Source organism: Bos javanicus, chromosome 4 (genome assembly GCF_032452875.1).
Source record: "Bos javanicus breed banteng chromosome 4, ARS-OSU_banteng_1.0, whole genome shotgun sequence".
NCBI lineage: Eukaryota > Metazoa > Chordata > Mammalia > Artiodactyla > Bovidae > Bos > Bos javanicus.
Window position 1 is genome coordinate 102381105 of NC_083871.1, and position 17449 is coordinate 102398553.

At 42.7% G+C, this 17449-nt stretch overlaps 1 protein-coding gene across 1 annotated transcript in view; it reads left to right on the top strand.

Moving 5' to 3' along the window:
- The window catches only part of AKR1D1 (aldo-keto reductase family 1 member D1), a 51681-nt gene that overhangs the window by 279 nt on the left and 33953 nt on the right, over nucleotides 1-17449 (top strand). The window lies entirely within an intron of this gene.

Sequence of the window (17449 nt, forward strand, 5' to 3'; positions counted from 1 at the left end):
CTGATTTAATTTTTGTAGTAATGAATGGAACCTTGAAGGACAGCTATTTGGCTGAATGAGTACTGAGCCAAAGGTTGAATCGGTTTACAATTTAAAAGTATCTTGACTTAACGAATGGGACCTTTCTGCTTCTTTTACTAAAATTCAGCCTGAATACTGATTATTAGATTGAACTGAAGCACATAAAATTTCTGAGTTTCTGGTTTATGATTTTCTTTAAGTTCGTATTTGAGAATTTTAAGTTCCGTCTGACAAAACTTTTAGTGAAAACCTACCATATATGAAGCACTAGGGGCTTCTCAGGTGGCACAGTGGTAAAGAACCCACCTGCCAATACAGGAGACATAAGAGAAGCAGGTTTGATCCCTGGATTGGGAAGGTCCCGTGGAGAAGGAAATAACTACCTATTTCAGTATTCTTGCCTGGAAAATCCCATGGACAGAGGAGCCTGGCAGGCTACAACCCATGGGATCACAAAGAGTTGGACAGGATGAGCAACTGAACAGAACTGAACCAGAATAAAGAGCAGTATGTCTAGGAATGCTACTGAAATTTGAATGATCCTGAGTGAATGAACTCTGTTAAGCTAAGTTAAGCAGAGTTGAGGCAGGACATTGTAGACAGAGAGGGAAGCATAGAAGCACAAAGTTAACAATCTAATTATGTCATGCCTCTGCTTAATTTCTCAATGTGCGTGCGTGTGTGCGTGCATGCTCAGTCACTCAGTATGGCTCCCTATCAATTATAGGGTGGAGGACACACTCCTTATTCACACCTTGGACTTTATGGTTCAGTCAAGACCTGTCAGTTCAGCAGCACCTACCACCACTCTTCCACCTCTCTCCACGTGTGAAACACAGCTCCTCGAATAACGCACCGAACTCCATGACCTTGAACATGCTGCTTTCCACCTGGAACATCCTTTCTCCTGAGCTGGTTAATTTTTACTAAACCTGCAAGACTCAGCTGAAGGATTCCTCTCCTTAGAAACCCACCTCCTAGCCACCACAGCTTGCCCCTCCTGTGTGTTCAGGAACCTCTTTGTGCTCAACTCTACTGAAGCAGTTATCACACGACATTGTAACCATTGTTTCTCTGCAATCTTCCCCACAAGGTGTAAAATCCATTAGGAAAGAGACCATTTCTTGTTCAGCTCTATACTCCCAGTATAGTGTTTGGCATGTGCTGGGTGTTCAGCTAATGCTTGTTAAGTGAATGAATTTGTGAAAGGAAATGCATAATACATATATATATAGCTTCCCAGGTGGCACAGTGGTGAAGAATCCGCCTACAATGTAGGAGACTCGAGTTTGATCTCTGAGTCGGGAAGATCCCTTGGAGAAGGAAATGGCAACCCGCTCCAGTATCCTTGCCTGGAAAATTCCATGGACAGAGGAGCCTGGCAGGCTACAAGTCCAAGAGGTTACAGAGTTGGACACAGAGTTGGACACAGCTGAGTACGCATGCACACCTCTGTGTGTGTGTGTGCATCGGAGGCCATGGAGATGTAAAGGCTTACAATAATAATAGCTTAAATTTCCTTAATACCTAACCATGTGCCAGGAACTAGTACTTTATAGTACATGCATTTTCTGACTTAATCCTCACAACATTATGAAATACTATTTTATCCTGTTTTACAGATGAGAAAACAGAGGCATTGAGATATAAAATAAAATCCCCCAAACCTAAAGAAGAGAACTGGAATGTGAGCCTATGTAGTTTGGTCCCAGATTGTACCTTCTGAATCTCTATACTATATTGCCTGTTATAACTATCTGTTATGTCAATAAGGCTGCATATTTTTATGACTTTCTATGTGTATTTCTATATATGAAAGTATATAGGTCTATATATCCAGAAAGTACTTAGGATGAATACATGGATAGATAGATAGTTAGGTAGCTGGGTAGAATGATAGATCTAGGATATGAATCTGATTATTTCGCTCCTCTGTTTAATTATTTCAATGACCCCCTACCAATTATATGACTTCTTACTTGTGCATCTATCATTCTATCTTTCTACCTATCTCCTGAAACTCAGTGGGGCTCCAAGTGTTGCATTTACCAATAAAAATTATTAAGTGCCTACTATGTGTCTAGTAATGCTACAGGTTAGAGACATTCTAACCTGTATGTTATGAATGTTAGAGACATTCGAAAGTAGTTGTGTGTCATCCCAAAAAAGGTTGTAACTCATTTCGGAAGATAAGACATAGTGCAATTAGAGATGATGGCATTAGTGGCATCCTGCACTGTGGATGCGCCAGCCACATTTGTGATCAGAAATACAGAGCTAAGCCAATGCCTCACAAAATTCATAGGTGAAGAACACAACCCACCACGGAAGATTTGGGGGAGGAGGAGACAGGGAGCAGGGTATCTCTTAGCCAGAGCACTCCTTACATTCTGTTCAAAGCCACACAACTGACAATTCCCTCACCACTGACCCAGGACCGATGAGGCAGACAATAGGGGTACCTGTGCCCAAGTCAGTCGCTGGGAAATCAAAGTATCGTATTAGATTTAATGTCAGACTCTTTGTCTGAGGGCTGCAATCTGAGGCCCAGATTCAGTCTTCTCCCCTTAGTGGGCCTGAGGTTCTTTACACAACCTTTCATCTCTCAAGAGATGGAAGGAGAATGACAGGCTGAAGTAACTGAAATACTTTACAGTTTGTGTATATATAATCAAGTCAGTCAATATTTGTCCTGGGATCCTGTTCCATTTTGATACAGAAGTTAGAGAGCAGCAGGCGCCAGGGAAAGGTCTAGGCTTATCTTGAGGGAAGGCTGGGTGGGCGCAGAGGTGAAAGGCAGAGATAAATAAGATTTAACAGCAAGCTCTTCTCCAGCATCCACCCAGCTGGGACTCCACTGTTGCACAGGCAGCAGGAACTGTAGCGCGGCAGTCCAGATGAACGTTACCACGCAGCTGTGTGAGGCCAACCAGCCTTCTGATTTACAAAGACTTTTTTTCTCTCTCTCTTACTATGCCCAACTTTCTTATAAAGATTGTTCATACCTGTAGAGTCAGGGAATTTGAGACAGAACGAACATTTAGTGGCACCAAGCTCTCTGTGCATGTTCTCGGTGGATGATCACTAATGAAAACTGGAATGTACATATCATCTCTGTACCGTTTCCCTAAGACAGCCTCCCAGAATGGTTTCATACACGGATGAGATCAACCATAATAGCCTCCCAAAAGATCACTCTTCTTCCTCTCTCTCTCTCTCTATCTCCGTTGGAGAAAGTCTGATAGGCAAGAGTTTTGAATCCTGTTCTTTTTCCTGCTTTGATAGAAATTAATTTGATTTTCTAATGCATATCAGCCCATGAATTAATAACCAATATTTTTCAAAACTTCAAATAAAACTCAAGAATGTTACAAAGTGTGTAAATGACACAAATCTAGGACCAACTGCAAGTATTTTGGAAAATGGGCAATTCAGTAAATATTTTTGTGTGCCTAACCATGTACGAGTGGGTCCCCAGGTGGCTTAGTGGTGAAGAATCCTCCTGCCAAACAGGAGACACAGGTTTGATCCCTGGGTTGGGAAGATCCCATGGAGAATGAAATGGCAACCCACTCCAGTATTCTTGCCTGGGGAATCCCATGGACAGAGGAGCCTAGTGGGCTACAGTCCATAGGATCACAAACAGTTGGACACAACTTAGTGAAAGTCCCTCAGTCGTGTCTGACTCTTTGTGACCCCATGGACTATACAGCCCATTGAATTCTCCAGGCCAGAATAGTGGAGTGGGTAGACTTTCCCTTCTCCATGGGATCTTCCCAACCCAGGGATCAAACTCAGGTCTCCCACATTAAAGGGAGAGTCTTTATCAGCTGAGCCACAAGGGAAGCCCAAGAATACTGGAGTGGGTAGCCTACCCCTTCTTCAGTGGATCTTCCCAACCCAGGAATCGAACTGGGGTCTCCTGCATTGCAGGTGGATTCTTTATGAACTGACTTAGTGACTAAGCAACAAATGTACGAGGCATTTTTCTAAGTAACACAGGGATGAAAACTATGGGTTAGAAACAGGGATTTAAAATCTGTGGGTGATTTAAGGCAGAAAAAGTAAATACACATAAAAATAAAACATAAGGAAAAGCTGAAGTGCTTTAAGAGAGACAGCACTTGTTTGAAGATGAAAGTAACAACAGTTACAGGATTATAACTGAGGCAGTACCCTTTCCTGGGTGGCCCTGGTTAAGATTTCTGTCGCTATCCATAATTTTCACACTCTGAAGAGTGAGTCAAAGGCTTTGTACATGGGGCAGAGACCGGGAAGTCCAAGTCCTTAAGTACCAACCAAGGAGGAGCCTAAAACATCAAGGGGACGCTGTGATGGAATTCTGCAGTGAGGAAGAGAGATTGGTGTCAACGCTGAATACATGGGCAAGTGAGAATTTATAACCAAGGAGTAGGGTCTGGGTCTATGAGTACAAAATTACTAAAAGGAAACTTTGGGAATAAGGGACTGCTGCTGCTGCTGCTGCTAAGTCGCTTCAGTTGTATCCGACTCTGTGCGACTCCATAGACGGCAGCCCACCAGGCTCCGCCATCCCTGGGATTCTCCAGGCAAAAACACTGGAGTGGGTTGCCATTTCCTTCTCCAGGAGATAAGGAACAATTCTTGCTAAAGCAACTTAACAGGATTCTTGCTGAAAAGAGGGAGTGACTAGACATCTCCTGGGACACAGTTCAGTTGAGTTCAGTTCAGTCACTCAGTTGTGTCCGACTCTTTGGAACCCCATGAACTGCAGCACGTCAGGCCTCCCTGTCCATCAACTCCCAGAGTCCACCAAAACCCATGTCCATTGAATCGGTGATGCCATCCAACCATCTCATCCTCTGTCGTCCCCTTCTCCTCCTGCCCTCAATCTTTCCCAGCATCAGGGTCTTTTCAAATGAGTCAGTTCTTTGCATCAGGTGGCCAAAGTATTGGAGCTTCAGCTTCAACATCAGTCCTACCGTAAATGAACCCCCAGGACTGATTTCTTTTAGGATGGACTGGTTGAATCTCTTTGCTGTCCAAGGGACTCTCAAGAGTCTTCTCTAACACCACAGCTCAAAAGCATTCATTCTTTAGCACTCAGCTTTCTTTATAGTCCAACTCTCACATCCATACATGACCACTGGAAAAACCATAACCTTGACTAGATGGACCTTTGTTGGCAAAGTAATGTCTCTGCTTTTTAACATGCTGTCTGGATTGGTCATAACTTTCCTTCCAAGGAGTAAGCAAGCGTCTTTTAATTTCATGGCTGCAGTCACCATCTGCAGTGATTTTGGAGCCCAGAAAAATAAAGTCTGACACTGTTTCCACTGTTTCCCCATCTATTTCCCATGAAGTGATGGGACCGGATGCCATGATCTTCGTTTTCTGAATGTTGAGCTTTAAGTCAACTTTTTCACTCTCCTCTTTCACTTTCATCAAGAGGTTCTTTAGTTTTTCTTCACTTTCTGCCATAAGGGTGGTGTTATCTGAATATCTGAGGTTATTAATATTTCTCCCAGCAATCTTGATTCCAGCTTGTGCTTCCTCCAGCCCAGTGTTTCTGATGATGTACTCTGCATATAAGTTAAATAAGCAGGGTGACAATATACAGCCTTGACGTACTCCTTTTCCTATTTGGAACCAGTCTGTTGTTCCATGTCCAGCTCTAACTGTTGCTTCCTGACCTGCATACAGGTTTCTCAAGAGGCAGGTCAGGTGGTCTGCTATTCCCATCTCTTTCAGAATTTTCCACAGTTTATTGTGATCCATACAGTCAAAGGCTTTGGCATAGTCAATAAAGCAGAAATAGATGTTTTTCTGGAACTCTCTTGCTTTTTCTATGATCCAGCGGATGTTGGCAATTTGATCTCTGGTTCCTCTGCCTTTTCTAAAACTAGCTTGAACATCTGGAAGTTCATGGTTCGCGTATTGCTGAAGCCTGGCTTGGAGAATTTTAAGCATTACTTTACTAGCGTGTGAGATGAGTGCAATTGTGCAGTAGTTTGAGCATTCTTTGGCATTACCTTTCTTTGGGATTGGAATGAAAACCGACCTTTTCCAGTCCTGTGGCCATGGCTGAGTGTTCCAAATTTGCTGGCATATTGAGTTCAGCACTTTCACAGCATCATCTTTCAGGATTTGAAATAGCTCAATTGGAATTCCATCACCTCCACTAGCTTTGTTCGTAGTGATGCTTCCTAAGGCCCACTTGACTTCACATTCCAGGATGTCTGGCTCTAGGTGAGTGATCACACCATCGTGATTATCTGGGTTGTGAAGATCTTTTTTGTACAGTTCTTCTGCGTATTCTTGCCAACTCTTCTTAACATATTCTGCTTCTGTTAGGTCCCTATCATTTCTGTCCTTTATTGAGCCCATCTTTGCATGAAATGTTCCCTTGGTATCTCTAATTTTCTTGAAGAGATCTCTAGTCTTTCCCATTCTATTGTTTTTCTCTATCTCTTTGCATTGATTGCCGAGGAAGGCTTTCTTATCTCTCCTTGCTATTCTTTGGAACTCTGCATTCAAATGGGTATATCTTTCCTTTTCTCCTTGCTTTTTGCTTCTCTTCTTTTCACAGTTTTTTGTAAGGCCTCCTCAGACAGCCTTTTTGCTTTTTTGCATCTTTTCCTTGGGGATGTTGATTCCTGTCTCCTGTACAATGTCATGAACCTCCATCCATAGTTTATCCGGCACTCTGTCTATCAAATCTGGTCCCTTAAATCTATTTCTCACTTCCACTGTATAGTCATAAGGGATTTGATTTAGGTCATACCTGAATGGTCTAATGGTTTTCTCCACTTTCTTCAATTTAAGCCTGAATTTGGCAATAAGGAGTTCATGATCTGAGCCACAGTCAGCTCCTGGTCTTGTTTTTGCAGACTGTATAGAGCTTCTTCTACATTGGCTGCAAAGAATATAATCAATCTGATTTTTATGTTGACCATCTTGTGATGTCCATGTGTTGTTGGAAGAGGGTGTTTGCTATGACCAGTGTGTTCTCTTGGCAAAACTCTATTAGCCTTTGCCCTGCTTCATTCTGTATTCCAAGGCCAAATTTGCCTGTTACTCCAGGTGTTTCTTGGGGCACAGTGGAGTATGAGAAACATGATTTCATATCAAAAGTGAACAGATATGGAGGGTGAGAGGGTGTGCTTAAACTGATGTAGCAGAATTCTTGCTATACTTGGACAGAGCAGAAATAAGTATGAAAGTCCATGTTGGAAAAGAGTTCAAAGGAGCCTGATTAGAGGTTGGTCCATGAAAGAATCCTTGGCAGGGTTAAGGCTGTTTTCACAATCTCTGCCTAAAGGGACCAGGGACAAGGCAGGAACCATAAGTCAATGGTCCTGGAGAGCCAAGTCTGCTTCTCAGCCTTGTTGTGCTTGCCCATTTTGATAATAGATATGAGCGCTGCTGCTGCTGCTAAGTCGCTTCAGTTGTGTCTGACTCTGTGTGACTCCATAGACTCAGCCCACCAGGCTCCTCCGTCCCTGGGATTCTCCAGGCAAGAACACTGGAGTGGGTTGCCATTTCCTTCTCCAATGCCTGAAAGTGAAAAGTGAAAGTGAAGTCGCTCAGTCGTGTCCGACTCTTCACGACCCCATAGACTCAGCCCACCAGGCTCCTCCGTCCATGGGATTTTCCAGGCAAGAGTACTGGAGTCGGGTGCCATCGCCTTCACAGTGGTAAAGAATCTGTTTGCCAACGCAGGAGATGCAGGAGTTAGGAAGCTCCCCTGGAGAAGGGCATGGCAACCCACTTCCGTATTCTTGCCTGGAGAATCCCATAGACAAAGGAGCCTGGTGGGCTACAGTCCAGGGTGTTGCAAAGATTCGGACACGATTGTGCATGCACACGTATATGTGTGAGTGCAAGAAATGCTTTCTTCTTCACTACAATACAAAACCAAAACACACAAAAAACTAACAAAAACACATGCATGTAACACTCAGGAGACCACTGCTGGTACAGACACAGTAAAGGCCCAGGGATTTCAGGCACTGTTCTAAACGAACATGGCAATTTCTCCACTACAGCCAGTTGTCATTCATAAACAAAAGTTCCGTGTGGCCTGATCTTCTCACATTTTTCAGAGAATTTTGTAAAGTAATTAACATTTTTTAAGTAATGGCAACTCGTTTATATTACTGTAAAACACTGTGTGGGCTAGTATTTTAAGGGTCAAAGAAAGTAATTCAGCTGGGGTTTGTTTTTACTTTTAGTAGAGTGAATATCCTGAGTTCCATTCAGCACTTGTGACACCTTCACACTCACTCCCATTACAGAAACCCTGGCTCTTAGAAATCAAATACCAAGAACTGACTTGTACATTTTATGTCATTCCTCTCCAGAGGCAATGAATACTGTGCATCAAACTGCAAAAAAAAAAAAAAAAAAAAAAAGCTTGATAGTTGAGGTAGATGGTAATAAAAAAGAATACCAGGGAGAAAAACGTAGATTCATATTTCAAAGCCATTAACCTGCCAACGTTAAAATGGATTAAAATGAGCAGAGATGAAATATACAGAGATGAAGTGAGATGGCTTCCATAATAAATCAGGCAAAAAGTAATAAGAACTTGAACTTGGTTGGTGGCTGTGAGGAATATAATTTGGCTGGAGCCTAGAAAAGAAATAACCTGGCTGAAGGATACAAATCATGGAGTAGATTCTACAAAGCTCCAGCTACCAACTGGGTCCAAACAAAGGAGAATGGATAGTAGCTCCAAGGACAAAAATGGATGTTCCATGCCCAGGTTACTACATTCTTTGGATCTAAGGTTTTGAGTTTATCTGCGACTTACCTTTTATTTTTGACCTACTTCCTCATTTTTTTTAACATTTAAAAACCTGAAATATGCAGAGGGGTGAGTATATCTTCATTCTTATTTATTTTTATTGAAGTATAGTTGTTTTACAATGTTGTCAATTTCTGTTGTAAGCAAAGTGATTTGGTTATACATGTATATACATTCTTTTAAATATTTTTTTTTCCATTATGGTTTATCATAGGGTATTTTTAAAATAGGGGAATACTTTTAAAGCCAACATCTGAGTAACCACCACACAGATCCAAAATTAGATATACCCACCCACAGAAACCCTCTGTGTGCCCTTTCCAGTCCAGAGCCCTCCTTTCCTCAAGAGGTAATTGGTCTTATAACTCTAATGGCAACTATTTTTTTGCTTTTTTCTAAAGGTCATTCAACTTTTTTCAGGTAGATTGCCTGGTTCCTCTTCATTTAGTTGTTCTTGTGGGTTGTCATCTTGTTCCTTCACTTGCAACATATTTATTTGTCATCTTGTTTTGTCTAACGTCCTGTGTTTCTGGTCTCCTTTCCATAGGCTGCAGGATCTTAGTTCCTCTTGCTTCTGTCCCACTGCCCACTGGTACAGCAGGTTGGTCTAGGGGCTTGTGCAGGCTTCCTGGTAGAAGGGCCAGGTGCCTGCCCTCTAGTGGTGGAGCTGGGTCTTGTCCTTCTGATGGGCAGAGCCATGTCAATGGGTGTGTTTTGAGGTGGCTCTGAGCTCAGTACTCAAAAGACAGTACAGCCTGTCTTCTAATGGGTGGAGCTGTGTTTCTACCTTGTTGGTTGTTTGGCTTGAGGCTTTCCAGCCCTGGAGCATGCAGGTTGATGGACGGGGCTGTCTTGGTGCTGAAATGTAGACATTTCAGGAGAGCTCACTCCAATCAGTATTCCCTGAGGGCTTCTGTTACCAGTGTCCTTGCCCCAACAGTGAGTTATAGTCTACATTTATCTCCCCAAAAGACCCTCCAAGACCGCTGTGTATGTCTAGCCCAGGTTCTCATGGGGGTGCTCCTTTGTACTGGGTCCCAGTGCACATGAGACCTTGTGTGTACCCTCCAAGAGTTGCTATTGTTCAGTTACTGACTGTTTGCGACCCCATGGACTGCAGCATGCCAGGCTTCCATGTCCTTCACCACACCCCAGAGCTTGCTCAAACTCATGTCCATCCAGTCGGTGATGCTGTCCAACCATCTCATCCTCTGTCGTCCCCTTCTCCTCCTGCCTTCAATCTTTCCCAGCATCAGGGTCTTTTCAAATGAGTCGAATCTTCGCATCAGGTGGCCAAAGTATTGGAGTTTCAGCCTCAGCACCGGACCTTCCAATTGAATATTCAGGATTGATTTCCTTTAGGATTGATTGGTTTGATCTCCTTGCTGTCCAAGGGACTCTCAAGAGTCTTTTCCAACACCACAGCTCAAAAGCATCAATTCTTTGGCTCTCAGCCTTCCTTATGGGCCAACTTTCACATCCAGACATGACTATTGGAAAAATTATAGCTTTTACTATTTGGACTTAAGTCAATAAAGTAATGTCTCCGATTTTTGATATACTGTCTAGGTTGGTCATAACTTTCCTTCCAAGGAGCAAGCGTCTTTTAATTTCATGGCTGCAGTCACCATCTGCAGTGATTTTGGAGCCCAAGAAAATAAAATCTGTCACTGTTTCTTGCCCTCCAAGAGTGGAGTTTCTGTTTCCCTAGCCCTGTGGAGCTCTTGCATTCAAGTATCACTGGCCTTCACAGCTAAACGCTCTTGGGGTTCTTCCTCCTAATACTAAACTGTCTGACTATCACGGAGGGCCATTTTTATGCAGCAGCATCCCTGTGCAGCCTGCCTGGGTTTAATATTTTTTGGTGCGAGGGTTGTTTTTAGTATAGATATCTGTGTGTGGCTGATGCGGTGGTGACCAGAGCTATACTGGATATTGATCAAGGCCTCCCCTTAGCTCTGTGGTTGTCCCTGCTCTGTCAAGGTGGGGTCTGCTCCCTAGTTGTTGTAGTCGAGGCCGCCCCCCCCCCAAATCTGTTTCTTGGTTGTATTTCTGATCTGCGGTGTGAGGGAGGCAGAAGTGGAGCACTCCCACTGGGAGGGAAGCCACTGAGTATTCCTCCTCTGGAGCTGGTCACCTATGGGTGTCCTCTGTTGTGTCACCTTTCAACTGTTGTGCAAGCTCTCAGATTACACACCTCGCACTGCTTTCAGCCCCACCTTAACCATGGGCATGCCAGCAGTTGGCCTTGTGTCTCTCAGATGTTGATTTCACCAGGCCACCAGCACAGATCCGCTGAAGTCAGTGCCCAGGTTGCAGTAATCATGGATTTGGCCCTCTGTGGGCACTATGGAGGCAGCTCAGACTCTGGCCTGGCCCAACCCCCCTGTTTAAGTGCCCACAAAGTCTACAGCTGCTAAAGCTAGGCCTTTCTTGGACATAGGAGCCCTCGTTGTCTGTTTAGAAGTTCTGCAGACACTGAACGTCCAAAGCTGGTCTCAGGGGTGTCAATTTGCAGTTTTTGCAGTTGTGAGAAGAGATTTCAGCTTTTCTTCCTTAGTTTCATGGCCCTTGGGGCTCAGCTATAGTTTGAGCACCATCCCCACATGTGGACCACCCAAAGGGTCTGCTCCCAAGGCTGTCCTGGTGCACATAAGTCAGCCTTAGTGAGGAGGGGAGTGCGGATGCAGTAGTGGCCAGGGTCACAAGAAGGAAGCCTTTCCTAGTGCCCAGGGAGGCAAGGGCCACGTGTGGGGAGAGAGGCTTCAGTGGTGGTCCCACCTCTTGTGTGTCACTTAACAATGGTGCTTCACTTCTATAGTGGTCTACATTTCCTCCACAAGCATTCTCAGCTGCATTTTTCCCCACTCCCATTCCCTTAGGCTGTCTCCTCATAGCCAAGAGCAGTGCTCTCCCCAGGTCTGCTCACCAAACCCCTTGTTTAGCACCCAGCCCTCATGTGCACTGGCAACACACCTCTCAGGCTGGGGCACGCAGGGTTGTGGCACAGACCATCTGCAGGTCTCAGTCTGTCCTGCCTCAGTCAGTTCAGTCGCTCAGTCGTGTCCGACTCTTTGCAACCCCATGGACAGCAGCATGCCAGGCTTCTCTGTCCATCACTAACTCCCGGAGTTTACTCAAACTCATGTCCATCGTGTTGGTGATGCCATCAACCATATCATCCTCTGTTGGTCCCTTCTCTTCCCGCCTTCAATCTTTCCCAGCATCAGGGTCTTTTCAAATGAGTCAGTTCTTTGCATCAGGTGGCCAAAGTATTGGAGTTTCAGCTTCAGCATCAGACTTTCCAATGAATATTTAGGATTAGTTTCCTTTGGGATGGACTGGTTGGATCTCCTTGCTGTCCAAGGGACTTTCAAGAGTCTTCTTCAACACCACAGTTCAAAAGCATCAATTCTTCAGTGCTCAGCCTTCTTCACAGTCCAACTCTCACATCCATACATGACCACTGGAAAAACCATAGCCTTGACCAGACGGACCTTTGTTGGTAAAGTAATGTCTGCCACAGATCATTTGTGCTGTCCTCTGATAGCCCCCAAAGCTCCCCTTCCATCCCAACTGATCTCCCCACCAGTGAGGGGGCTTCTTTAGATGTGGGAACTTCTCCTCTCCTTCAGCTCCCTCCAGGGGTGCAGCTTCCCATCCCATCTCCTCTCCTTTTCCTTTTCCCTTCTTTCTTTCATCCTACCTGGTTATGCAGGGATCTTTCTTGTCACTTTAGATGTCTGAGGTCCTCTGCTAGTGTTCAGCAGGTGCTCTGTGAGGACTGTTCAATTTGTAGATGTATTCTTGATGCACTTGTAGGGAGAGATGAACTCTACGTCCTCCTACTCCTCTGCCATCTTGACTCTCTCTAAAGGTCATACAAGAGAAAAAAAAATTTTTTTTAATTGAAATACAGTTGATTTGGAATGTTGCATTAGTTTCAAGTGTAAAGTTTATGTACAGATATACATTCTTTTTCCCATTCTTTTCTCATATAGCTTATATATAAGATATTGAGTATGGCTTCCTGTGCTATACACCAGGTCCTTTTTGGTTATCTGTTTTATACAGCTACTACTGTACGTTAATCTCAAACTCCTAGTTTATCCCACCTCCCCTTTCCCCTTTGGTAACCATAATTTTGTTTTCTATGTATGTGAGTCTATTTTTGTTTTGTAAATAAGTTCATTTTTTTTTAGATTCTACATCTACATGATATTATTCGATATTTGTCTCTGTCTGACTTACTTCACTTAGTATGTAATCTCTGGATCCACCCATGTTGCTGCAAATGGCATTATTTCATTCCTTGTTTATGACTGAGTAATAGTCCATTGTACATATATATTTCCACATCTTTATCCATTCCTCTGTTGATGGGCACTTAAGTTGTTTCCATATCTTGGCTATTGTAACAAATGCTGTGATGAACATAGGGGTGCATATATCTTTTCAAATTTTGACAGTTGTTGGATGTCTTATAAATGGAAACATACTGAATGCACTATTTTTTGATTTGCCTCTGTTTCCTAATATTATGCTGTAAGAGTCACCGTGTTATTGCTGATCAGCCACTTTTATTGCTGTATAACATTGAATTCAAAGAATATATCAGTATCTGCATTCTATTGGTGGGCATTTGTATCGCTCCCCGTTTGGGCTTTCACAGACAGTATTGCTACAAAGAGTCTTACACACATCTTGTTGCACAAGCACATGAGTTTCTCTAAGACATGCACTGTATGAGTATCAGTATCTTCAGTTTTAGTAGATGATATCCATATAGACAATTTCCAAAGTAGTTATGTAGTTTACATTCCCTCTAAGAATTCATGGGTGAACTTCTTGCTCCACACTATCACCAATACTTGGTGTCTTTTTAATTTATGCAACTTTAGTAAGAGTAAAATCATCTTTCATTGTGGTTTTAACTTGCATCTTCTTTACCCTACATAAAAATGGTCAATTTTCATATTTTTTCATATTTTATTAGCCAGTTGTATGTTTTTTGCAAAATGGCTTTGCCTTCTATGCATTATTCTTTATTGGATTTTTCTCTTTTTATTTATATGGTGAATTTTAAAAATATCTGGATATGAGTTCTTTATCAATTATGTCATGTAAAACTACCTCTTTTGAATTGCCTTTTCCAATAGTGTCTTTTGATGATCAGACGTCCATGCAATGCGGGACACCTGGGTTTGATCCCTGGGTCAGGAAGATACCCTGGAGAAGGAAATGACAACCCACTCCAGTACTCTTGCCTGGAAAATTCCATGGACAGATGATCCATGGGATTGCAAAGAGTTGCACACGACTGAGCAACTTCACTTCTGACTTTGATGATCAGGGTTTCTCAATTTTAATACTGTCACATTTACCACTCTTCTAATCTATAATTAGCACTTTGTTTAGCTTGTTTAAGAAATCCTCCTTTACCCAAGTGTCTTAGTTTGGGTACTCTGGGAAACAGCCTCTGGGAGAAGGAAATTTGCATGCAGGAAGCTTACTGGGGCGTAGTCTCAGGAACCAGACCTGCAAGGGGGTGAGAAAAGCAGGTCTGTGAAGAAGGGAGGGTTGAACTGTGATACAGCAGTTCATCAACCCCACAGAGAGCTTGTTGTACTAAGTCAAGGGGACAAGGCTTTTACACACTTGCACCGTCCATAGAGGGAATCAGTATGTATAATTAGCAGCCAGCACTACTGACAGCTGAGGAAATGAGTGCCTCTGTTTTGGGGGCTACCCCATGCCAACTACTAGTCTACCCCTGGTGCCAACTAGACCTACTGGCTTTGTGTGCTAAGTTCTTCCCTGGGAAAAACCCTTCAATAATTATTTGGATTCTTTCCTAGAAAAAGTTTTAAAGAGGTAGGTTATCAGTTGAATACAACTCCTGCCACTAAGGCTGTCTTAAGAACTTCCCTGGTGGTCCAGTGGTTAAGAATCCACCGCCAATGCAGGGACACGGGTTCAATCCGTGGGTCAGGAAGATCCCACGTGCCATGGGGCAACTAAGCCCGTGCACCACAAAAGACCCAGCGCAGCTAAAAAATAAATAAATATTAAAGCTGTCTTCAAGCTGCAATTGATACTTATTGTCTCCCTCTGAGACTCCCAATTCTAGATTTCTGCACCCTTAGCCTATACCTCTGCTGGTCTGGGTGGCTTATGTGGTATTATGACCCAGATTCTCATCTCTGAACTGTGTGAGTCTCTTGCCAACTTATCCTTCTCAGATCATTTACTCAGGTCATTGTCCATTAACTATCGAAATTGGGAAAGGGTATATCATTGACCTGGGTGCTAAACACTTTCCTCCCTGTCCCACTGGGTAAATATGGAGGAGCTCTACTGCCTTCGATTTTAAAACTCACTCATCCCTGCCAGAATGGCAGCTTTTCACCTTGAATGCTAAACTCTAGAAATAAGGAGCCTGGTTTGCCCCTGGAAACTAGGATCCATGGAGCCCAAAACTCAGGGATGGGAATCACACATTTTCTAAATGGCGTCAAAGGGAGTGATGCTAAGTCTGTTGGGTTTTCAGACTCCTGTATTCTACTTGTGGGTCACACAACACTGGATGGTGGAAGTTGACCTAGGGTATGTCACACCTCATCCTTACTGGATTCCCCACTTTCTTAAGTCGATAAAAGGTGCTGCTGTCCATTTCAGAAAACAGACTTCTTATTTTACTAAAAGTGTTCTTATGTATGGAGTCAGTTTTTTTGTATTTTAGATTCTCTGATCTTATCACTTATTTGAGTCTACAAACATGGTATTCTATTTGAGCTTTCTTATTTTTCCCTAAAATTAATTTCCCCCAGAGAATCTGTCTTAATTTACATAGAATTCTCTTCTGCTACATTTAAGACCTACAGAGAAGTATTAATACTTTTCTCACATCCACATTTCCAAATAGTTCCTCCATGTTGATTAGAATTAAGTCCCAAATAGTAATTCACCTCACTGCTGCTTCTGCCATCTAACAAAATATTTTTAGCAAGTAAAGATTGTTTAGAAAAGGCTCTTTAATGATACCTGAATAATCAAACTTTTCACTACTATAACCTGCTGCTGTGCCATAATCTTTACTTAAAAAAGCACCAGCCATATATTGCTCAGGCTGAATCAGTACCACACTCCTACCTTAGTCCTTGTTGTTTACCCTTTCTTTGTACTAAATGTTTCTTTTCTTGGGTTAACCTTTGAAAATACAATTATATAGTGACTTCCCTGGTGGTTCAGTGGCTAAGATTCTGTGCTCCCAATGCAGGGGGCCTGGGTTCAGTACCTGGTCAGGGAACTAGGTCCCCTATGCTGCAACTAAGGGTCTGCATGCTGCAACTGAGCATCCTGCAACCGAGCATCCCGCAACTGAGCATCCCGCATGCCACAATGAAGATCTAAGACCACACATGTTGTGACTAAGGCCTAGCACAGCCAAATAAATTTTAAAAAATTTTTAAGAAAATACAATCATATATTTCAATATGCATTGTTTTGGGCTTTTCCCCTTGTATTAAATTTACTTTAGCTGTATACTTGGTGGCTCAGTGGTAAAGAATCTGCCTGCCAATCCAGGAAACTTGGGTTCAATCCCTGGGCTGGGAAGATGCCCTGGAGAAGGGAATGGAAACCTACTCCAGTATTCTTGCCTGGAGAATTCCATTGACAGAGGAGCCTGGAGGGCTACAGTCCATGGGGTCACATAGGGTCAGCCATAACTGAGCGACTAACACTTTTCACTTTCCCTTTTCATACTTAAACTATCAGCTCCAACCCACAGAATCTCAGTGATATGTCTGAGATATATTTACTATCTCATATTGAACTTTATTGCTTTTTGTTAGTACTACGTATACACCCAAGAAAGAAAGCAGTATTTTCACCTTTTCCCCAGTAAATTTCTGATTCTACCCGAACCCTCCTCTTCCCACTGTGCTTTTATTGTCACAGTTGTCATCCATAACACCTCGTTTTACAGCTTGGGGGGTTTGGGCTTAATTTCTGTTCGAGCTTTATTGATCATGTTGTTAAGTCACCCAAGATGTGTTTCTAACATTCCTGAAAAGTGTGTCTCCCTTTCCCAACTATTTTACATTTGTGACTATGAATTCTTTTTTTCTAATACCATCTGTGTAGCCAACTGGTTCATTTTTCCTATCCTCTTAACATTAGTAGTAATGACTTTTAACTGAAATAGGGGAAGAAAAGAGTTTATGCTCCCAACACTTTCTGTTTCCAGCCCAGAACTATAAAGTCACTAGATATACAAGAGATTCCTGGTTTCATTCATTCCGCAACAAATCACCACTTGTCTGATATGACATTATCAAGCATTTGATTAGAATACTGAAAATACAGACACAAGCACAAGTAGTTTTCAACATTTGTGAATGAGATGGAAATGATCATCATCTGAATATAAGGTCTACAAATCTACAAATAGCATTAAGCCTCTCCCCTATAGAAAACCTAAAATAGGACTTGGAATTTTAATTTGATGAGATTAGTTGTTTGTCTTAAGGAAAGTCTCCATCAAGTCCTTCACTTCTCATTAAGAAAAAATGTAAATGAAGCACACTCTTGTATATTTAAATGTCTTCATAACTAAAGATCAGTAATTTATATGTG